Genomic DNA, 20,867 nt, shown 5'->3' on the forward strand with positions numbered 1-20,867 from the left:
TCCGCACAGTGTGCCACGCGTCCACGGCCTGAAGGCCAGCGTGTCCTCCCTGGTGGTCTAGTGGCTAGGATTCGGCGCTCTCACCGCCGCGGCCCGGGTTCGATTCCCGGTCAGGGAACGCTCTTTTGACGTGCGCTTGCCTTTTTCACCGGCCGGGTTATGCGCAATGCTGGCTTCGAAGGCAAGGATCGCAGCACCTCCAAGAGGCAAAGCTTCACTGCCTCCGGCCCATCGACCTAAGGTTGGACGGCTAAATTGCCTGCCTGCAGTCCTGCGCTCCGCCATCTGAGCAATCAGAGCCTGGTGTGCGTCCTCTGCTCTACTGAGGCATGTTGACGCAGGACAGCAGACATCCAACTTGTGGGAGGAAGGAGTAAAAACAGGATCGAGCCAGCCAGGAGTCGAACCTAGAATCTTCTGATCCGTAGTCAGACGCGTTATCCATTGCGCCACTGGCCCAACAACCTGGGAAGTCATGCTTGGAGAAGACAGCTGGATTCTGGAGGCCAGCTGCCAAACTTCATTATTAAATATTAATCCGGTTTTACTCTGCCATCATTAAATCCATTATTACACAATCAATAATTACATGGTTCCCTGCTGCAGCAGCCAAGGACAAGGCCAAGCTGCAGCGGGTGATCCGCTCGGCAGAGAGAGTGATCAACACCTCTCTACCTTCTCTGGAATCCCTTCACAACATCAGGGCTGTGAGAAGGGCAAGAAAAATTATGTCTGACCCATCTCATCCAGGCTGTACCATGTTTCAGCTGCTCCTTTCAGGTAGAAGGCTTCGGCTCCCGAGAACTGCAAAATCCCGGCATCGCCTGAGCTTCTTTCCCACGGCCGCCAGGCTGCTTAATGACAATTCAATTCCTTTTCAGGACTGAATGCACTGTTTGCACTTTATTGTTTCTATTACTCCTACTTTTATCATTCAGTATTAGTGTAAGTATCATTATTACTCTTAGCACCTTCCATTCACCTTCCATATGACTGTGTATTGTCATATCTTGTTCTGTCTTAATGTTTCGTTTGCCACATTACATCCATGCGTGACTGGATGTAAAGAATTCCAATTGTGTTTGACACTATATTGCAATAAATTGAACCTTGAACCTTCATCTCTACCAGAATGGGAAACCGGGTCATCCCCCGCGTGCCTGTCTCCTGGCGTCTTTGAAAAGGACGCTCCCTCGGAAGAAAGCGCGATACACAGCACGGGTGGCTACAACAAAGGCAAGAGAATGTCAGAAGTGGGATTCGAACCCACGCCTCCAGAGAAGACTGCGACCTGAACGCAGCGCCTTAGACCGCTCGGCCATCCTGACCAACCCAACTGGCCCGGGCGAGTCGATTGCGCTCCTCAGCGAATGTGCCGGTGTAGCTTTTGGAATGACTCACGATTTTATTGCCTTCATGCAGCTCATCTTTAATTCTTATTTATTTCTTTACAAACGCCTTGAAATAGTGACGAATGTGGATTTTTCGAAATGAGGAACAATGTGCCCGAAGCCTTTCATTTGCCAAAAGCACACCCAGCCCGTCTCCATATGCCCTGTAACGGATGCTGTCAAAGTGGTTTTGCATTCAATGATCCTTTCCCGCCTGATCATACTGTTTTAGAACAGGGTCACAAAAAGGAATCGCCATTCTCAGACCCTGCTCGTTCTACTTGAACGCGCAATGAAAATACTTGATCAAATGCGGATGGACGCCGGCATTGCAATTTAGCGAAAAAGCGCCGTCTCTGTACGTCTCAGGGCCTTTTTATGGTTCGCAGTTGCCTTCTAATGTAGACAACAGTTAACCATACGGCGGCGACATCCTTAAAAGAACCGGTGGCATTGTGTCTCGAGCACACAAGGCAAACAAGAGATTCTTCAAGAGGTGAGTGCGAAGTACAGTTTACTGCCACAGGCAATGGCCGCAGAGCTTTTTCTTTAACAGACTCTAATACGTGGAACACGTCACCAACTTACATAGGACAGTCTTTCAACTTTAGCACAATTTAAGTTTTTCTACTAGATAATGAGGCTAAAGACGAGCCAAATACGTGATCACTGAACAACTGGGACTTTCCATTGTGGATATGTAACGTTATTCCATTAATCTGTCAGCTGTGTCAAATGTGTCAAATGTAAGTGTTTATTTATAATGGGTTTTATCTAGCCTGAGAGCATGTGCGCCAAGATCGTCCAGCAACGGCAGGCGTGCCATTCTCGACACCATTTAAAAGACGATAGGAATCCTGGGCATGACATAGCCCCTCTGTGTCTCCTTGAAGTTGTTTCTGTACGTGTAACAAATTAAGAACGAGAAGGTCCTCAGTGTGGGTAGCCAGAGTGCAAGAAGCCCAGTCGTGCTCTCCTCGTAGGAGTTTCCTCGCTGGTGGCGCACAAAATGCCACGCAACCAGACAATAGGGGCCACCCAGGAGCCGTCGGTCTGGGCGTGCCTCGTTGGCGCAGTTAGGCAGCGCGTCAGTCTCATAATCTGAAGGTCGTGAGTTCGAGCCTCACACGGGGCAGGGTGCCCTTTTGTCGACTAGTTTGAGCCTTTAGCCCCGTTTTCCTTCCGCACAGTGTGCCACGCGTCCACGGCCTGAAGGCCAGCGTGTCCTCCCTGGTGGTCTAGTGGCTAGGATTCGGCGCTCTCACCGCCGCGGCCCGGGTTCGATTCCTGGTCAGGGAACGCTCTTTTGACGTGCGCTTGCCTTTTTCACCGGCCGGGTTATGCGCAATGCTGGCTTCGAAGGCAAGGATCGCAGCACCTCCAAGAGGCAAAGCTTCACTGCCTCCGGCCCATCGACCTAAGGTTGGACGGCTAAATTGCCTGCCTGCAGTCCTGCGCTCCGCAATCAGAGCCTGGTGTGCGTCCTCTGCTCTACTGAGGCATGTTGACGCAGGACAGCAGACACCCAACTTGTGGGAGGAAGGAGTAAAAACAGGATCGAGCCAGCCAGGAGTCGAACCTAGAATCTTCTGATCCGTAGTCAGACGCGTTATCCATTGCGCCACTGGCCCAAAAACCTGGGAAGTCATGCTTGGAGAAGACAGCTGGATTCTGGAGGCCAGCTGCCAAACTTCATTATTAAATATTAATCCGGTTTTACTCTGCCATCATTAAATCCATTATTACACAATCAATAATTACATGGTTCCCTGCTGCAGCAGCCAAGGACAAGGCCAAGCTGCAGCGGGTGATCCGCTCGGCAGAGAGAGTGATCAACACCTCTCTACCTTCTCTGGAATCCCTTCACAACATCAGGGCTGTGAGAAGGGCAAGAAAAATTATGTCTGACCCATCTCATCCAGGCTGTACCATGTTTCAGCTGCTCCTTTCAGGTAGAAGGCTTCGGCTCCCGAGAACTGCAAAATCCCGGCATCGCCTGAGCTTCTTTCCCACGGCCGCCAGGCTGCTTAATGACAATCCAATTCCTTTTCAGGACTGAATGCACTGTTTGCACTTTATTGTTTCTATTACTCCTACTTTTATCATTCAGTATTAGTGTAAGTATCATTATTACTCTTAGCACCTTCCATTCACCTTCCATATGACTGTGTATTGTCATATCTTGTTCTGTCTTAATGTTTCGTTTGCCACATTACATCCATGCGTGACTGGATGTAAAGAATTCCAATTGTGTTTGACACTATATTGCAATAAATTGAACCTTGAACCTTCATCTCTACCAAAATGGGAAACCGGGTCATCCCCCGCGTGCCTGTCTCCTGGCGTCTTTGAAAAGGACGCTCCCTCGGAAGAAAGCGCGATACACAGCAGGGGTGGCTACAACAAAGGCAAGAGAATGTCAGAAGTGGGATTCGAACCCACGCCTCCAGAGGAGACTGCGACCTGAACGCAGCGCCTTAGACCGCTCGGCCATCCTGACCAACCCAACTGGCCCGGGCGAGTCGATTGCGCTCCTCAGCGAATGTGCGGGTGTAGCTTTTGGAATGACTCACGATTTTATTGCCTTCATGCAGCTCATCTTTAATTCTTATTTATTTCTTTACAAACGCCTTGAAATAGTGACGAATGTGGATTTTTCGAAATGAGGAACAATGTGCCCGAAGCCTTTCATTTGCCAAAAGCACACCCAGCCCGTCTCCATATGCCCTGTAACGGATGCTGTCAAAGTGGTTTTGCATTCAATGATCCTTTCCCCCTTGATCATACTGTTTTAGAACAGGGTCACAAAAAGGAATCGCCATTCTCAGACCCTGCTCGTTCTACTTGAACGCGCAATGAAAATACTTGATCAAATGCGGATGGACGCCGGCATTGCAATTTAGCGAAAAAGCGCCATCTCTGTACGTCTCAGGGCCTTTTTATGGTTCGCAGTTGCCTTCTAATGTAGACAACAGTTAACCATACGGCGGCGACATCCTTAAAAGAACCGGTGGCATTGTGTCTCGAGCACACAAGGCAAACAAGAGATTCTTCAAGAGGTGAGTGCGAAGTACAGTTTACTGCCACAGGCAATGGCCGCAGAGCTTTTTCTTTAACAGACTCTAATACGTGGAACACGTCACCAACTTACATAGGACAGTCTTTCAACTTTAGCACAATTTAAGTTTTTCTACCAGATAATGAGGCTAAAGACGAGCCAAATACGTGATCACTGAACAACTGGGACTTTCCATTGTGGATATGTAACGTTATTCCATTAATCTGTCAGCTGTGTCAAATGTGTCAAATGTAAGTGTTTATTTATAATGGGTTTTATCTAGCCTGAGAGCATGTGCGCCAAGATCGTCCAGCAACGGCAGGCGTGCCATTCTCGACACCATTTAAAAGACGATAGGAATCCTGGGCATGACATAGCCCCTCTGTGTCTCCTTGAAGTTGTTTCTGTACGTGTAACAAATTAAGAACGAGAAGGTCCTCAGTGTAGGTAGCCAGAGTGCAAGAAGCCCAGTCGTGCTCTCCTCGCAGGAGTTTCCTCGCTGGTGGCGCACAAAATGCCACGCAACCAGACACAAGGGGCCACCCAGGAGCCGTCGGTCTGGGCGTGCCTCGTTGGCGCAGTTAGGCAGCGCGTCAGTCTCATAATCTGAAGGTCGTGAGTTCGAGCCTCACACGGGGCAGGGTGCCCTTTTGTCGACTAGTTTGAGCCTTTAGCCCCGTTTTCCTTCCGCACAGTGTGCCACGCGTCCACGGCCTGAAGGCCAGCGTGTCCTCCCTGGTGGTCTAGTGGCTAGGATTCGGCGCTCTCACCGCCGTGGCCCGGGTTCGATTCCCGGTCAGGGAACGCTCTTTTGACGTGCGCTTGCCTTTTTCACCGGCCGGGTTATGCGCAATGCTGGCTTCGAAGGCAAGGATCGCAGCACCTCCAAGAGGCAAAGCTTCACTGCCTCCGGCCCATCGACCTAAGGTTGGACGGCTAAATTGCCTGCCTGCAGTCCTGCGCTCCGCAATCAGAGCCTGGTGTGCGTCCTCTGCTCTACTGAGGCATGTTGACGCAGGACAGCAGACACCCAACTTGTGGGAGGAAGGAGTAAAAACAGGATCGAGCCAGCCAGGAGTCGAACCTAGAATCTTCTGATCCGTAGTCAGACGCGTTATCCATTGCGCCACTGGCCCAACAACCTGGGAAGTCATGCTTGGAGAAGACAGCTGGATTCTGGAGGCCAGCTGCCAAACTTCATTATTAAATATTAATCCGGTTTTACTCTGCCATCATTAAATCCATTATTACACAATCAATAATTACATGGTTCCCTGCTGCAGCAGCCAAGGACAAGGCCAAGCTGCAGCGGGTGATCCGCTCGGCAGAGAGAGTGATCAACACCTCTCTACCTTCTCTGGAATCCCTTCACAACATCAGGGCTGTGAGAAGGGCAAGAAAAATTATGTCTGACCCATCTCATCCAGGCTGTACCATGTTTCAGCTGCTCCTTTCAGGTAGAAGGCTTCGGCTCCCGAGAACTGCAAAATCCCGGCATCGCCTGAGCTTCTTTCCCACGGCCGCCAGGCTGCTTAATGACAATCCAATTCCTTTTCAGGACTGAATGTACTGTTTGCACTTTATTGTTTCTATTACTCCTACTTTTATCATTCAGTATTAGTGTAAGTATCATTATTACTCTTAGCACCTTCCATTCACCTTCCATATGACTGTGTATTGTCATATCTTGTTCTGTCTTAATGTTTCGTTTGCCACATTACATCCATGCGTGACTGGATGTAAAGAATTCCAATTGTGTTTGACACTATATTGCAATAAATTGAACCTTGAACCTTCATCTCTACCAAAATAGGAAACCGGGTCATCCCCCGCGTGCCTGTCTCCTGGCGTCTTTGAAAAGGACGCTCCCTCGGAAGAAAGCGCGATACACAGCACGGGTGGCTACAACAAAGGTAAGAGAATGTCAGAAGTGGGATTCGGACCCACGCCTCCAGAGGAGACTGCGACCTGAACGCAGCGCCTTAGACCGCTCGGCCATCCTGACCAACCCAACTGGCCTGGGCGAGTCGATAGCGCTCCTCAGCGAATGTGCCGGTGTAGCTTTTGGAATGACTCACGATTTTATTGCCTTCATGCAGCTTATCTTTAATTCTTATTTATTTCTTTACAAACGCCTTGAAATAGTGACGAATGTGGATTTTTCTAAATGAGGAACAATGTGCCCGAAGCCTTTCATTTGCCAAAAGCACACCCAGCCCGTCTCCATATGCCCTGTAACGGATGCTGTCAAAGTGGTTTTGCATTCAATGATCCTTTCCCCCTTGATCATACTGTTTTAGAACAGGGTCACAAAAAGGAATCGCCATTCTCAGACCCTGCTCGTTCTACTTGAACGCGCAATGAAAATACTTGATCAAATGCGGATGGACGCCGGCATTGCAATTTAGCGAAAAAGCGCCATCTCTGTACGTCTCAGGGCCTTTTTATGGTTCGCAGTTGCCTTCTAATGTAGACAACAGTTAACCATACGGCGGCGACATCCTTAAAAGAACCGGTGGCATTGTGTCTCGAGCACACAAGGCAAACAAGAGATTCTTCAAGAGGTGAGTGCGAAGTACAGTTTACTGCCACAGGCAATGGCCGCAGAGCTTTTTCTTTAACAGACTCTAATACGTGGAACACGTCACCAACTTACATAGGACAGTCTTTCAACTTTAGCACAATTTAAGTTTTTCTACTAGATAATGAGGCTAAAGACGAGCCAAACACGTGATCACTGAACAACTGGGACTTTGCATTGTGGATATGTAACGTTATTCCATTAATCTGTCAGCTGTGTCAAATGTGTCAAATGTAAGTGTTTATTTATAATGGGTTTTATCTAGCCTGAGAGCATGTGCGCCAAGATCGTCCAGCAACGGCAGGCGTGCCATTCTCGACACCATTTAAAAGACGATAGGAATCCTGGGCATGACATAGCCCCTCTGTGTCTCCTTGAAGTTGTTTCTGTACGTGTAACAAATTAAGAACGAGAAGGTCCTCAGTGTGGGTAGCCAGAGTGCAAGAAGCCCAGTCGTGCTCTCCTCGCAGGAGTTTCCTCGCTGGTGGCGCACAAAATGCCACGCAACCAGACACAAGGGGCCACCCAGGAGCCGTCGGTCTGGGCGTGCCTCGTTGGCGCAGTTAGGCAGCGCGTCAGTCTCATAATCTGAAGATCGTGAGTTCGAGCCTCACACGGGGCAGGGTGCCCTTTTGTGGACTAGTTTGAGCCTTTAGCCCCGTTTTCCTTCCGCACAGTGTGCCACGCGTCCACGGCCTGAAGGCCAGCGTGTCCTCCCTGGTGGTCTAGTGGCTAGGATTCGGCGCTCTCACCGCCGCGGCCCGGGTTCGATTCCCGGTCAGGGAACGCTCTTTTGACGTGCGCTTGCCTTTTTCACCGGCCGGGTTATGCGCAATGCTGGCTTCGAAGGCAAGGATCGCAGCACCTCCAAGAGGCAAAGCTTCACTGCCTCCGGCCCATCGACCTAAGGTTGGACGGCTAAATTGCCTGCCTGCAGTCCTGCGCTCCGCCATCTGAGCAATCAGAGCCTGGTGTGCGTCCTCTGCTCTACTGAGGCATGTTGACGCAGGACAGCAGACATCCAACTTGTGGGAGGAAGGAGTAAAAACAGGATCGAGCCAGCCAGGAGTCGAACCTAGTATCTTCTGATCCGTAGTCAGACGCGTTATCCATTGCGCCACTGGCCCAACAACCTGGGAAGTCATGCTTGGAGAAGACAGCTGGATTCTGGAGGCCAGCTGCCAAACTTCATTATTAAATATTAATCCGGTTTTACTCTGCCATCATTAAATCCATTATTACACAATCAATAATTACATGGTTCCCTGCTGCAGCAGCCAAGGACAAGGCCAAGCTGCAGCGGGTGATCCGCTCGGCAGAGAGAGTGATCAACACCTCTCTACCTTCTCTGGAATCCCTTCACAACATCAGGGCTGTGAGAAGGGCAAGAAAAATTATGTCTGACCCATCTCATCCAGGCTGTACCATGTTTCAGCTGCTCTTTTCAGGTAGAAGGCTTCGGCTCCCGAGAACTGCAAAATCCCGGCATCGCCTGAGCTTCTTTCCCACGGCCGCCAGGCTGCTTAATGACAATTCAATTCCTTTTCAGGACTGAATGCACTGTTTGCACTTTATTGTTTCTATTACTCCTACTTTTATCATTCAGTATTAGTGTAAGTATCATTATTACTCTTAGCACCTTCCATTCACCTTCCATATGACTGTGTATTGTCATATCTTGTTCTGTCTTAATGTTTCGTTTGCCACATTACATCCATGCGTGACTGGATGTAAAGAATTCCAATTGTGTTTGACACTATATTGCAATAAATTGAACCTTGAACCTTCATCTCTACCAGAATGGGAAACCGGGTCATCCCCCGCGTGCCTGTCTCCTGGCGTCTTTGAAAAGGACGCTCCCTCGGAAGAAAGCGCGATACACAGCACGGGTGGCTACAACAAAGGCAAGAGAATGTCAGAAGTGGGATTCGAACCCACGCCTCCAGAGGAGACTGCGACCTGAACGCAGCGCCTTAGACCGCTCGGCCATCCTGACCAACCCAACTGGCCCGGGCGAGTCGATTGCGCTCCTCAGCGAATGTGCCGGTGTAGCTTTTGGAATGACTCACGATTTTATTGCCTTCATGCAGCTCATCTTTAATTCTTATTTATTTCTTTACAAACGCCTTGAAATAGTGACGAATGTGGATTTTTCGAAATGAGGAACAATGTGCCCGAAGCCTTTCATTTGCCAAAAGCACACCCAGCCCGTCTCCATATGCCCTGTAACGGATGCTGTCAAAGTGGTTTTGCATTCAATGATCCTTTCCCCCTTGATCATACTGTTTTAGAACAGGGTCACAAAAAGGAATCGCCATTCTCAGACCCTGCTCGTTCTACTTGAACGCGCAATGAAAATACTTGATCAAATGCGGATGGACGCCGGCATTGCAATTTAGCGAAAAAGCGCCATCTCTGTACGTCTCAGGGCCTTTTTATGGTTCGCAGTTGCCTTCTAATGTAGACAACAGTTAACCATACGGCGGCGACATCCTTAAAAGAACCGGTGGCATTGTGTCTCGAGCACACAAGGCAAACAAGAGATTCTTCAAGAGGTGAGTGCGAAGTACAGTTTACTGCCACAGGCAATGGCCGCAGAGCTTTTTCTTTAACAGACTCTAATACGTGGAACACGTCACCAACTTACATAGGACAGTCTTTCAACTTTAGCACAATTTAAGTTTTTCTACTAGATAATGAGGCTAAAGACGAGCCAAATACGTGATCACTGAACAACTGGGACTTTCCATTGTGGATATGTAACGTTATTCCATTAATCTGTCAGCTGTGTCAAATGTGTCAAATGTAAGTGTTTATTTATAATGGGTTTTATCTAGCCTGAGAGCATGTGGGCCAAGATCGTCCAGCAACGGCAGGCGTGCCATTCTCGACACCATTTAAAAGACGATAGGAATCCTGGGCATGACATAGCCCCTCTGTGTCTCCTTGAAGTTGTTTCTGTACGTGTAACAAATTAAGAACGAGAAGGTCCTCAGTGTGGGTAGCCAGAGTGCAAGAAGCCCAGTCGTGCTCTCCTCGTAGGAGTTTCCTCGCTGGTGGCGCACAAAATGCCACGCAACCAGACAAAAGGGGCCACCCAGGAGCCGTCGGTCTGGGCGTGCCTCGTTGGCGCAGTTAGGCAGCGCGTCAGTCTCATAATCTGAAGGTCGTGAGTTAGAGCCTCACACGGGGCAGGGTGCCCTTTTGTCGACTAGTTTGAGCCTTTAGCCCCGTTTTCCTTCCGCACAGTGTGCCACGCGTCCACGGCCTGAAGGCCAGCGTGTCCTCCCTGGTGGTCTAGTGGCTAGGATTCGGCGCTCTCACCGCCGCGGCCCGGGTTCGATTCCCGGTCAGGGAACGCTCTTTTGACGTGCGCTTGCCTTTTTCACCGGCCGGGTTATGCGCAATGCTGGCTTCGAAGGCAAGGATCGCAGCACCTCCAAGAGGCAAAGCTTCACTGCCTCCGGCCCATCGACCTAAGGTTGGACGGCTAAATTGCCTGCCTGCAGTCCTGCGCTCCGCAATCAGAGCCTGGTGTGCGTCCTCTGCTCTACTGAGGCATGTTGACGCAGGACAGCAGACACCCAACTTGTGGGAGGAAGGAGTAAAAACAGGATCGAGCCAGCCAGGAGTCGAACCTAGAATCTTCTGATCCGTAGTCAGACGCGTTATCCATTGCGCCACTGGCCCAACAACCTGGGAAGTCATGCTTGGAGAAGACAGCTGGATTCTGGAGGCCAGCTGCCAAACTTCATTATTAAATATTAATCCGGTTTTACTCTGCCATCATTAAATCCATTATTACACAATCAATAATTACATGGTTCCCTGCTGCAGCAGCCAAGGACAAGGCCAAGCTGCAGCGGGTGATCCGCTCGGCAGAGAGAGTGATCAACACCTCTCTACCTTCTCTGGAATCCCTTCACAACATCAGGGCTGTGAGAAGGGCAAGAAAAATTATGTCTGACCCATCTCATCCAGGCTGTACCATGTTTCAGCTGCTCCTTTCAGGTAGAAGGCTTCGGCTCCCGAGAACTGCAAAATCCCGGCATCGCCTGAGCTTCTTTCCCACGGCCGCCAGGCTGCTTAATGACAATCCAATTCCTTTTCAGGACTGAATGCACTGTTTGCACTTTATTGTTTCTATTACTCCTACTTTTATCATTCAGTATTAGTGTAAGTATCATTATTACTCTTAGCACCTTCCATTCACCTTCCATATGACTGTGTATTGTCATATCTTGTTCTGTCTTAATGTTTCGTTTGCCACATTACATCCATGCGTGACTGGATGTAAAGAATTCCAATTGTGTTTGACACTATATTGCAATAAATTGAACCTTGAACCTTCATCTCTACCAAAATGGGAAACCGGGTCATCCCCCGCGTGCCTGTCTCCTGGCGTCTTTGAAAAGGACGCTCCCTCGGAAGAAAGCGCGATACACAGCACGGGTGGCTACAACAAAGGCAAGAGAATGTCAGAAGTGGGATTCGAACCCACGCCTCCAGAGGAGACTGCGACCTGAACGCAGCGCCTTAGACCGCTCGGCCATCCTGACCAACCCAACTGGCCCGGGCGAGTCGATTGCGCTCCTCAGCGAATGTGCCGGTGTAGCTTTTGGAATGACTCACGATTTTATTGCCTTCATGCAGCTCATCTTTAATTCTTATTTATTTCTTTACAAACGCCTTGAAATAGTGACGAATGTGGATTTTTCGAAATGAGGAACAATGTGCCCGAAGCCTTTCATTTGCCAAAAGCACACCCAGCCCGTCTCCATATGCCCTGTAACGGATGCTGTCAAAGTGGTTTTGCATTCAATGATCCTTCCCCCTTGATCATACTGTTTTAGAACAGGGTCACAAAAAGGAATCGCCATTCTCAGACCCTGCTCGTTCTACTTGAACGCGCAATGAAAATACTTGATCAAATGCGGATGGACGCCGGCATTGCAATTTAGCGAAAAAGCGCCATCTCTGTACGTCTCAGGGCCTTTTTATGGTTCGCAGTTGCCTTCTAATGTAGACAACAGTTAACCATACGGCGGCGACATCCTTAAAAGAACCGGTGGCATTGTGTCTCGAGCACACAAGGCAAACAAGAGATTCTTCAAGAGGTGAGTGCGAAGTACAGTTTACTGCCACAGGCAATGGCCGCAGAGCTTTTTCTTTAACAGACTCTAATACGTGGAACACGTCACCAACTTACATAGGACAGTCTTTCAACTTTAGCACAATTTAAGTTTTTCTACTAGATAATGAGGCTAAAGACGAGCCAAATACGTGATCACTGAACAACTGGGACTTTCCATTGTGGATATGTAACGTTATTCCATTAATCTGTCAGCTGTGTCAAATGTGTCAAATGTAAGTGTTTATTTATAATGGGTTTTATCTAGCCTGAGAGCATGTGCGCCAAGATCGTCCAGCAACGGCAGGCGTGCCATTCTCGACACCATTTAAAAGACGATAGGAATCCTGGGCATGACATAGCCCCTCTGTGTCTCCTTGAAGTTGTTTCTGTACGTGTAACAAATTAAGAACGAGAAGGTCCTCAGTGTGGGTAGCCAGAGTGCAAGAAGCCCAGTCGTGCTCTCCTCGTAGGAGTTTCCTCGCTGGTGGCGCACAAAATGCCACGCAACCAGACAAAAGGGGCCACCCAGGAGCCGTCGGTCTGGGCGTGCCTCGTTGGCGCAGTTAGGCAGCGCGTCAGTCTCATAATCTGAAGGTCGTGAGTTCGAGCCTCACACGGGGCAGGGTGCCCTTTTGTCGACTAGTTTGAGCCTTTAGCCCCGTTTTCCTTCCGCACAGTGTGCCACGCGTCCACGGCCTGAAGGCCAGCGTGTCCTCCCTGGTGGTCTAGTGGCTAGGATTTGGCGCTCTCACCGCCGCGGCCCGGGTTCGATTCCCGGTCAGGGAACGCTCTTTTGACGTGCGCTTGCCTTTTTCACCGGCCGGGTTATGCGCAATGCTGGCTTCGAAGGCAAGGATCGCAGCACCTCCAAGAGGCAAAGCTTCACTGCCTCCGGCCCATCGACCTAAGGTTGGACGGCTAAATTGCCTGCCTGCAGTCCTGCGCTCCGCCATCTGAGCAATCAGAGCCTGGTGTGCGTCCTCTGCTCTACTGAGGCATGTTGACGCAGGACAGCAGACACCCAACTTGTGGGAGGAAGGAGTAAAAACAGGATCGAGCCAGCCAGGAGTCGAACCTAGAATCTTCTGATCCGTAGTCAGACGCGTTATCCATTGCGCCACTGGCCCAACAACCTGGGAAGTCATGCTTGGAGAAGACAGCTGGATTCTGGAGGCCAGCTGCCAAACTTCATTATTAAATATTAATCCGGTTTTACTCTGCCATCATTAAATCCATTATTACACAATCAATAATTACATGGTTCCCTGCTGCAGCAGCCAAGGACAAGGCCAAGCTGCAGCGGGTGATCCGCTCGGCAGAGAGAGTGATCAACACCTCTCTACCTTCTCTGGAATCCCTTCACAACATCAGGGCTGTGAGAAGGGCAAGAAAAATTATGTCTGACCCATCTCATCCAGGCTGTACCATGTTTCAGCTGCTCCTTTCAGGTAGAAGGCTTCGGCTCCCGAGAACTGCAAAATCCCGGCATCGCCTGAGCTTCTTTCCCACGGCCGCCAGGCTGCTTAATGACAATCCAATTCCTTTTCAGGACTGAATGCACTGTTTGCACTTTATTGTTTCTATTACTCCTACTTTTATCATTCAGTATTAGTGTAAGTATCATTATTACTCTTAGCACCTTCCATTCACCTTCCATATGACTGTGTATTGTCATATCTTGTTCTGTCTTAATGTTTCGTTTGCCACATTACATCCATGCGTGACTGGATGTAAAGAATTCCAATTGTGTTTGACACTATATTGCAATAAATTGAACCTTGAACCTTCATCTCTACCAAAATGGGAAACCGGGTCATCCCCCGCGTGCCTGTCTCCTGGCGTCTTTGAAAAGGACGCTCCCTCGGAAGAAAGCGCGATACACAGCACGGGTGGCTACAACAAAGGTAAGAGAATGTCAGAAGTGGGATTCGAACCCACGCCTCCAGAGGAGACTGCGACCTGAACGCAGCGCCTTAGACCGCTCGGCCATCCTGACCAACCCAACTGGCCCGGGCGAGTCGATAGCGCTCCTCAGCGAATGTGCCGGTGTAGCTTTTGGAATGACTCACGATTTTATTGCCTTCATGCAGCTTATCTTTAATTCTTATTTATTTCTTTACAAACGCCTTGAAATAGTGACGAATGTGGATTTTTCGAAATGAGGAACAATGTGCCCGAAGCCTTTCATTTGCCAAAAGCACACCCAGCCCGTCTCCATATGCCCTGTAACGGATGCTGTCAAAGTGGTTTTGCATTCAATGATCCTTTCCCCCTTGATCATACTGTTTTAGAACAGGGTCACAAAAAGGAATCGCCATTCTCAGACCCTGCTCGTTCTACTTGAACGCGCAATGAAAATACTTGATCAAATGCGGATGGACGCCGGCATTGCAATTTAGCGAAAAAGCGCCATCTCTGTACGTCTCAGGGCCTTTTTATGGTTCGCAGTTGCCTTCTAATGTAGACAACAGTTAACCATACGGCGGCGACATCCTTAAAAGAACCGGTGGCATTGTGTCTCGAGCACACAAGGCAAACAAGAGATTCTTCAAGAGGTGAGTGCGAAGTACAGTTTACTGCCACAGGCAATGGCCGCAGAGCTTTTTCTTTAACAGACTCTAATACGTGGAACACGTCACCAACTTACATAGGACAGTCTTTCAACTTTAGCACAATTTAAGTTTTTCTACTAGATAATGAGGCTAAAGACGAGCCAAATACGTGATCACTGAACAACTGGGACTTTCCATTGTGGATATGTAACGTTATTCCATTAATCTGTCAGCTGTGTCAAATGTGTCAAATGTAAGTGTTTATTTATAATGGGTTTTATCTAGCCTGAGAGCATGTGCGCCAAGATCGTCCAGCAACGGCAGGCGTGCCATTCTCGACACCATTTAAAAGACGATAGGAATCCTGGGCATGACATAGCCCCTCTGTGTCTCCTTGAAGTTGTTTCTGTACGTGTAACAAATTAAGAACGAGAAGGTCCTCAGTGTGGGTAGCCAGAGTGCAAGAAGCCCAGTCGTGCTCTCCTCGTAGGAGTTTCCTCGCTGGTGGCGCACAAAATGCCACGCAACCAGACAAAAGGGGCCACCCAGGAGCCGTCGGTCTGGGCGTGCCTCGTTGGCGCAGTTAGGCAGCGCGTCAGTCTCATAATCTGAAGGTCGTGAGTTCGAGCCTCACACGGGGCAGGGTGCCCTTTTGTCGACTAGTTTGAGCCTTTAGCCCCGTTTTCCTTCCGCACAGTGTGCCACGCGTCCACGGCCTGAAGGCCAGCGTGTCCTCCCTGGTGGTCTAGTGGCTAGGATTCGGCGCTCTCACCGCCGCGGCCCGGGTTCGATTCCCGGTCAGGGAACGCTCTTTTGACGTGCGCTTGCCTTTTTCACCGGCCGGGTTATGCGCAATGCTGGCTTCGAAGGCAAGGATCGCAGCACCTCCAAGAGGCAAAGCTTCACTGCCTCCGGCCCATCGACCTAAGGTTGGACGGCTAAATTGCCTGCCTGCAGTCCTGCGCTCCGCCATCTGAGCAATCAGAGCCTGGTGTGCGTCCTCTGCTCTACTGAGGCATGTTGACGCAGGACAGCAGACACCCAACTTGTGGGAGGAAGGAGTAAAAACAGGATCGAGCCAGCCAGGAGTCGAACCTAGAGTCTTCTGATCCGTAGTCAGACGCGTTATCCATTGCGCCACTGGCCCAACAACCTGGGAAGTCATGCTTGGAGAAGACAGCTGGATTCTGGAGGCCAGCTGCCAAACTTCATTATTAAATATTAATCCGGTTTTACTCTGCCATCATTAAATCCATTATTACACAATCAATAATTACATGGTTCCCTGCTGCAGCAGCCAAGGACAAGGCCAAGCTGCAGCGGGTGATCCGCTCGGCAGAGAGAGTGATCAACACCTCTCTACCTTCTCTGGAATCCCTTCACAACATCAGGGCTGTGAGAAGGGCAAGAAAAATTATGTCTGACCCATCTCATCCAGGCTGTACCATGTTTCAGCTGCTCCTTTCAGGTAGAAGGCTTCGGCTCCCGAGAACTGCAAAATCCCGGCATCGCCTGAGCTTCTTTCCCACGGCCGCCAGGCTGCTTAATGACAATCCAATTCCTTTTCAGGACTGAATGCACTGTTTGCACTTTATTGTTTCTATTACTCCTACTTTTATCATTCAGTATTAGTGTAAGTATCATTATTACTCTTAGCACCTTCCATTCACCTTCCATATGACTGTGTATTGTCATATCTTGTTCTGTCTTAATGTTTCGTTTGCCACATTACATCCATGCGTGACTGGATGTAAAGAATTCCAATTGTGTTTGACACTATATTGCAATAAATTGAACCTTGAACCTTCATCTCTACCAAAATGGGAAACCGGGTCATCCCCCGCGTGCCTGTCTCCTGGCGTCTTTGAAAAGGACGCTCCCTCGGAAGAAAGCGCGATACACAGCACGGGTGGCTACAACAAAGGTAAGAGAATGTCAGAAGTGGGATTCGAACCCACGCCTCCAGAGGAGACTGCGACCTGAACGCAGCGCCTTAGACCGCTCGGCCATCCTGACCAACCCAACTGGCCTGGGCGAGTCGATAGCGCTCCTCAGCGAATGTGCCGGTGTAGCTTTTGGAATGACTCACGATTTTATTGCCTTCATGCAGCTTATCTTTAATTCTTATTTATTTCTTTACAAACGCCTTGAAATAGTGACGAATGTGGATTTTTCTAAATGAGGAACAATGTGCCCGAAGCCTTTCATTTGCCAAAAGCACACCCAGCCCGTCTCCATATGCCCTGTAACGGATGCTGTCAAAGTGGTTTTGCATTCAATGATCCTTTCCCCCTTGATCATACTGTTTTAGAACAGGGTCACAAAAAGGAATCGCCATTCTCAGACCCTGCTCGTTCTACTTGAACGCGCAATGAAAATACTTGATCAAATGCGGATGGACGCCGGCATTGCAATTTAGGGAAAAAGCGCCATCTCTGTACGTCTCAGGGCCTTTTTATGGTTCGCAGTTGCCTTCTAATGTAGACAACAGTTAACCATACGGCGGCGACATCCTTAAAAGAACCGGTGGCATTGTGTCTCGAGCACACAAGGCAAACAAGAGATTCTTCAAGAGGTGAGTGCGAAGTACAGTTTACTGCCACAGGCAATGGCCGCAGAGCTTTTTCTTTAACAGACTCTAATACGTGGAACACGTCACCAACTTACATAGGACAGTCTTTCAACTTTAGCACAATTTAAGTTTTTCTACTAGATAATGAGGCTAAAGACGAGCCAAACACGTGATCACTGAACAACTGGGACTTTGCATTGTGGATATGTAACGTTATTCCATTAATCTGTCAGCTGTGTCAAATGTGTCAAATGTAAGTGTTTATTTATAATGGGTTTTATCTAGCCTGAGAGCATGTGCGCCAAGATCGTCCAGCAACGGCAGGCGTGCCATTCTCGACACCATTTAAAAGACGATAGGAATCCTGGGCATGACATAGCCCCTCTGTGTCTCCTTGAAGTTGTTTCTGTACGTGTAACAAATTAAGAACGAGAAGGTCCTCAGTGTGGGTAGCCAGAGTGCAAGAAGCCCAGTCGTGCTCTCCTCGCAGGAGTTTCCTCGCTGGTGGCGCACAAAATGCCACGCAACCAGACACAAGGGGCCACCCAGGAGCCGTCGGTCTGGGCGTGCCTCGTTGGCGCAGTTAGGCAGCGCGTCAGTCTCATAATCTGAAGGTCGTGAGTTCGAGCCTCACACGGGGCAGGGTGCCCTTTTGTCGACTAGTTTGAGCCTTTAGCCCCGTTTTCCTTCCGCACAGTGTGCCACGCGTCCACGGCCTGAAGGCCAGCGTGTCCTCCCTGGTGGTCTAGTGGCTAGGATTCGGCGCTCTCACCGCCGCGGCCCGGGTTCGATTCCCGGTCAGGGAACGCTCTTTTGACGTGCGCTTGCCTTTTTCACCGGCCGGGTTATGCGCAATGCTGGCTTCGAAGGCAAGGATCGCAGCACCTCCAAGAGGCAAAGCTTCACTGCCTCCGGCCCATCGACCTAAGGTTGGACGGCTAAATTGCCTGCCTGCAGTCCTGCGCTCCGCCATCTGAGCAATCAGAGCCTGGTGTGCGTCCTCTGCTCTACTGAGGCATGTTGACGCAGGACAGCAGACACCCAACTTGTGGGAGGAAGGAGTAAAAACAGGATCGAGCCAGCCAGGAGTCGAACCTAGAATCTTCTGATCCGTAGTCAGACGCGTTATCCATTGCGCCACTGGCCCAACACTCTGGGAAGTCATGCTTGGAGAAGACAGCTGGATTCTGGAGGCCAGCTGCCAAACTTCATTATTAAATATTAATCCGGTTTTACTCTGCCATCATTAAATCCATTATTACACAATCAATAATTACATGGTTCCCTGCTGCAGCAGCCAAGGACAAGGCCAAGCTGCAGCGGGTGATCCGCTCGGCAGAGAGAGTGATCAACACCTCTCTACCTTCTCTGGAATCCCTTCACAACATCAGGGCTGTGAGAAGGGCAAGAAAAATTATGTCTGACCCATCTCATCCAGGCTGTACCATGTTTCAGCTGCTCCTTTCAGGTAGAAGGCTTCGGCTCCCGAGAACTGCAAAATCCCGGCATCGCCTGAGCTTCTTTCCCACGGCCGCCAGGCTGCTTAATGACAATTCAATTCCTTTTCAGGACTGAATGCACTGTTTGCACTTTATTGTTTCTATTACTCCTACTTTTATCATTCAGTATTAGTGTAAGTATCATTATTACTCTTAGCACCTTCCATTCACCTTCCATATGACTGTGTATTGTCATATCTTGTTCTGTCTTAATGTTTCGTTTGCCACATTACATCCATGCGTGACTGGATGTAAAGAATTCCAATTGTGTTTGACACTATATTGCAATAAATTGAACCTTGAACCTTCATCTCTACCAGAATGGGAAACCGGGTCATCCCCCGCGTGCCTGTCTCCTGGCGTCTTTGAAAAGGACGCTCCCTCGGAAGAAAGCGCGATACACAGCACGGGTGGCTACAACAAAGGCAAGAGAATGTCAGAAGTGGGATTCGAACCCACGCCTCCAGAGGAGACTGCGACCTGAACGCAGCGCCTTAGACCGCTCGGCCATCCTGACCAACCCAACTGGCCCGGGCGAGTCGATTGCGCTCCTCAGCGAATGTGCCGGTGTAGCTTTTGGAATGACTCACGATTTTATTGCCTTCATGCAGCTCATCTTTAATTCTTATTTATTTCTTTACAAACGCCTTGAAATAGTGACGAATGTGGATTTTTCGAAATGAGGAACAATGTGCCCGAAGCCTTTCATTTGCCAAAAGCACACCCAGCCCGTCTCCATATGCCCTGTAACGGATGCTGTCAAAGTGGTTTTGCATTCAATGATCCTTTCCCCCTTGATCATACTGTTTTAGAAAAGGGTCACAAAAAGGAATCGCCATTCTCAGACCCTGCTCGTTCTACTTGAACGCGCAATGAAAATACTTGATCAAATGCGGATGGACGCCGGCATTGCAATTTAGCGAAAAAGCGCCATCTCTGTACGTCTCAGGGCCTTTTTATGGTTCGCAGTTGCCTTCTAATGTAGACAACAGTTAACCATACGGCGGCGACATCCTTAAAAGAACCGGTGGCATTGTGTCTCGAGCACACAAGGCAAACAAGAGATTCTTCAAGAGGTGAGTGCGAAGTACAGTTTACTGCCACAGGCAATGGCCGCAGAGCTTTTTCTTTAACAGACTCTAATACGTGGAACACGTCACCAACTTACATAGGACAGTCTTTCAACTTTAGCACAATTTAAGTTTTTCTACTAGATAATGAGGCTAAAGACGAGCCAAATACGTGATCACTGAACAACTGGGACTTTCCATTGTGGATATGTAACGTTATTCCATTAATCTGTCAGCTGTGTCAAATGTGTCAAATGTAAGTGTTTATTTATAATGGGTTTTATCTAGCCTGAGAGCATGTGCGCCAAGATCGTCCAGCAACGGCAGGCGTGCCATTCTCGACACCATTTAAAAGACGATAGGAATCCTGGGCATGACATAGCCCCTCTGTGTCTCCTTGAAGTTGTTTCTGTACGTGTAACAAATTAAGAACGAGAAGGTCCTCAGTGTGGGTAGCCAGAGTGCAAGAAGCCCAGTCATGCTCTCCTCGTAGGAGTTTCCTCGCTGGTGGCGCACAAAATGCCACGCAACCAGACAAAAGGGGCAACCCAGGAGCCGTCGGTCTGGGCGTGCCTCGTTGGCGCAGTTAGGCAGCGCGTCAGTCTCATAATCTGAAGGTCGTGAGTTCGAGCCTCACACGGGGCAGGGTGCCCTTTTGTCGACTAGTTTGAGCCTTTAGCCCCGTTTTCCTTCCGCACAGTGTGCCACGCGTCCACGGCCTGAAGGCCAGCGTGTCCTCCCTGGTGGTCTAGTGGCTAGGATTCGGCGCTCTCACCGCCGCGGCCCGGGTTCGATTCCCGGTCAGGGAACGCTCTTTTGACGTGCGCTTGCCTTTTTCACCGGCCGGGTTATGCGCAATGCTGGCTTCGAAGGCAAGGATCGCAGCACCTCCAAGAGGCAAAGCTTCACTGCCTCCGGCCCATCGACCTAAGGTTGGATGGCTAAATTGCCTGCCAGCAGTCCTGCGCTCCGCAATCAGAGCCTGGTGTGCGTCCTCTGCTCTACTGAGG

At 49.5% G+C, this 20,867-nt stretch overlaps 30 non-coding genes across 30 annotated transcripts; 14 read left to right on the plus strand and 16 right to left on the minus strand.

Moving 5' to 3' along the window:
• The first annotated feature begins 46 nt into the window (after positions 1-46).
• On the plus strand, positions 47-118 carry trnae-cuc (transfer RNA glutamic acid (anticodon CUC)). The gene has a single exon. It is a non-coding gene; the product is annotated as a tRNA-Glu (tRNA).
• A 268-nt stretch (positions 119-386) lies between these two features.
• trnar-acg (transfer RNA arginine (anticodon ACG)) lies at positions 387-459 on the minus strand. The gene has a single exon. It is a non-coding gene; the product is annotated as a tRNA-Arg (tRNA).
• A 786-nt stretch (positions 460-1,245) lies between these two features.
• trnal-cag (transfer RNA leucine (anticodon CAG)) lies at positions 1,246-1,328 on the minus strand. The gene has a single exon. It is a non-coding gene; the product is annotated as a tRNA-Leu (tRNA).
• A 1,124-nt stretch (positions 1,329-2,452) lies between these two features.
• Positions 2,453-2,526, plus strand: trnam-cau (transfer RNA methionine (anticodon CAU)). Its single transcript has one exon. It is a non-coding gene; the product is annotated as a tRNA-Met (tRNA).
• Positions 2,527-2,949: 423 nt separating this feature from the next.
• Positions 2,950-3,022, minus strand: trnar-acg (transfer RNA arginine (anticodon ACG)). Its single transcript has one exon. It is a non-coding gene; the product is annotated as a tRNA-Arg (tRNA).
• Positions 3,023-3,808: 786 nt separating this feature from the next.
• trnal-cag (transfer RNA leucine (anticodon CAG)) lies at positions 3,809-3,891 on the minus strand. Its single transcript has one exon. It is a non-coding gene; the product is annotated as a tRNA-Leu (tRNA).
• Positions 3,892-5,015: 1,124 nt separating this feature from the next.
• trnam-cau (transfer RNA methionine (anticodon CAU)) lies at positions 5,016-5,089 on the plus strand. Its single transcript has one exon. It is a non-coding gene; the product is annotated as a tRNA-Met (tRNA).
• A 92-nt stretch (positions 5,090-5,181) lies between these two features.
• trnae-cuc (transfer RNA glutamic acid (anticodon CUC)) lies at positions 5,182-5,253 on the plus strand. Its single transcript has one exon. It is a non-coding gene; the product is annotated as a tRNA-Glu (tRNA).
• Positions 5,254-5,512: 259 nt separating this feature from the next.
• trnar-acg (transfer RNA arginine (anticodon ACG)) lies at positions 5,513-5,585 on the minus strand. The gene has a single exon. It is a non-coding gene; the product is annotated as a tRNA-Arg (tRNA).
• Positions 5,586-6,371: 786 nt separating this feature from the next.
• Positions 6,372-6,454, minus strand: trnal-cag (transfer RNA leucine (anticodon CAG)). Its single transcript has one exon. It is a non-coding gene; the product is annotated as a tRNA-Leu (tRNA).
• A 1,124-nt stretch (positions 6,455-7,578) lies between these two features.
• On the plus strand, positions 7,579-7,652 carry trnam-cau (transfer RNA methionine (anticodon CAU)). The gene has a single exon. It is a non-coding gene; the product is annotated as a tRNA-Met (tRNA).
• Positions 7,653-7,744: 92 nt separating this feature from the next.
• trnae-cuc (transfer RNA glutamic acid (anticodon CUC)) lies at positions 7,745-7,816 on the plus strand. The gene has a single exon. It is a non-coding gene; the product is annotated as a tRNA-Glu (tRNA).
• Positions 7,817-8,084: 268 nt separating this feature from the next.
• On the minus strand, positions 8,085-8,157 carry trnar-acg (transfer RNA arginine (anticodon ACG)). The gene has a single exon. It is a non-coding gene; the product is annotated as a tRNA-Arg (tRNA).
• A 786-nt stretch (positions 8,158-8,943) lies between these two features.
• On the minus strand, positions 8,944-9,026 carry trnal-cag (transfer RNA leucine (anticodon CAG)). Its single transcript has one exon. It is a non-coding gene; the product is annotated as a tRNA-Leu (tRNA).
• Positions 9,027-10,316: 1,290 nt separating this feature from the next.
• trnae-cuc (transfer RNA glutamic acid (anticodon CUC)) lies at positions 10,317-10,388 on the plus strand. Its single transcript has one exon. It is a non-coding gene; the product is annotated as a tRNA-Glu (tRNA).
• A 259-nt stretch (positions 10,389-10,647) lies between these two features.
• trnar-acg (transfer RNA arginine (anticodon ACG)) lies at positions 10,648-10,720 on the minus strand. The gene has a single exon. It is a non-coding gene; the product is annotated as a tRNA-Arg (tRNA).
• Positions 10,721-11,506: 786 nt separating this feature from the next.
• Positions 11,507-11,589, minus strand: trnal-cag (transfer RNA leucine (anticodon CAG)). Its single transcript has one exon. It is a non-coding gene; the product is annotated as a tRNA-Leu (tRNA).
• Positions 11,590-12,712: 1,123 nt separating this feature from the next.
• trnam-cau (transfer RNA methionine (anticodon CAU)) lies at positions 12,713-12,786 on the plus strand. The gene has a single exon. It is a non-coding gene; the product is annotated as a tRNA-Met (tRNA).
• Positions 12,787-13,218: 432 nt separating this feature from the next.
• Positions 13,219-13,291, minus strand: trnar-acg (transfer RNA arginine (anticodon ACG)). The gene has a single exon. It is a non-coding gene; the product is annotated as a tRNA-Arg (tRNA).
• A 786-nt stretch (positions 13,292-14,077) lies between these two features.
• On the minus strand, positions 14,078-14,160 carry trnal-cag (transfer RNA leucine (anticodon CAG)). Its single transcript has one exon. It is a non-coding gene; the product is annotated as a tRNA-Leu (tRNA).
• A 1,124-nt stretch (positions 14,161-15,284) lies between these two features.
• Positions 15,285-15,358, plus strand: trnam-cau (transfer RNA methionine (anticodon CAU)). Its single transcript has one exon. It is a non-coding gene; the product is annotated as a tRNA-Met (tRNA).
• A 92-nt stretch (positions 15,359-15,450) lies between these two features.
• On the plus strand, positions 15,451-15,522 carry trnae-cuc (transfer RNA glutamic acid (anticodon CUC)). Its single transcript has one exon. It is a non-coding gene; the product is annotated as a tRNA-Glu (tRNA).
• A 268-nt stretch (positions 15,523-15,790) lies between these two features.
• On the minus strand, positions 15,791-15,863 carry trnar-acg (transfer RNA arginine (anticodon ACG)). The gene has a single exon. It is a non-coding gene; the product is annotated as a tRNA-Arg (tRNA).
• Positions 15,864-16,649: 786 nt separating this feature from the next.
• Positions 16,650-16,732, minus strand: trnal-cag (transfer RNA leucine (anticodon CAG)). The gene has a single exon. It is a non-coding gene; the product is annotated as a tRNA-Leu (tRNA).
• Positions 16,733-17,856: 1,124 nt separating this feature from the next.
• On the plus strand, positions 17,857-17,930 carry trnam-cau (transfer RNA methionine (anticodon CAU)). The gene has a single exon. It is a non-coding gene; the product is annotated as a tRNA-Met (tRNA).
• A 92-nt stretch (positions 17,931-18,022) lies between these two features.
• On the plus strand, positions 18,023-18,094 carry trnae-cuc (transfer RNA glutamic acid (anticodon CUC)). Its single transcript has one exon. It is a non-coding gene; the product is annotated as a tRNA-Glu (tRNA).
• A 268-nt stretch (positions 18,095-18,362) lies between these two features.
• On the minus strand, positions 18,363-18,435 carry trnar-acg (transfer RNA arginine (anticodon ACG)). Its single transcript has one exon. It is a non-coding gene; the product is annotated as a tRNA-Arg (tRNA).
• Positions 18,436-19,221: 786 nt separating this feature from the next.
• Positions 19,222-19,304, minus strand: trnal-cag (transfer RNA leucine (anticodon CAG)). Its single transcript has one exon. It is a non-coding gene; the product is annotated as a tRNA-Leu (tRNA).
• Positions 19,305-20,428: 1,124 nt separating this feature from the next.
• trnam-cau (transfer RNA methionine (anticodon CAU)) lies at positions 20,429-20,502 on the plus strand. Its single transcript has one exon. It is a non-coding gene; the product is annotated as a tRNA-Met (tRNA).
• A 92-nt stretch (positions 20,503-20,594) lies between these two features.
• On the plus strand, positions 20,595-20,666 carry trnae-cuc (transfer RNA glutamic acid (anticodon CUC)). The gene has a single exon. It is a non-coding gene; the product is annotated as a tRNA-Glu (tRNA).
• The last annotated feature ends 201 nt before the right edge of the window (positions 20,667-20,867 follow it).

This window comes from Misgurnus anguillicaudatus, chromosome 10, assembly GCF_027580225.2.
Source record: "Misgurnus anguillicaudatus chromosome 10, ASM2758022v2, whole genome shotgun sequence".
NCBI lineage: Eukaryota > Metazoa > Chordata > Actinopteri > Cypriniformes > Cobitidae > Misgurnus > Misgurnus anguillicaudatus.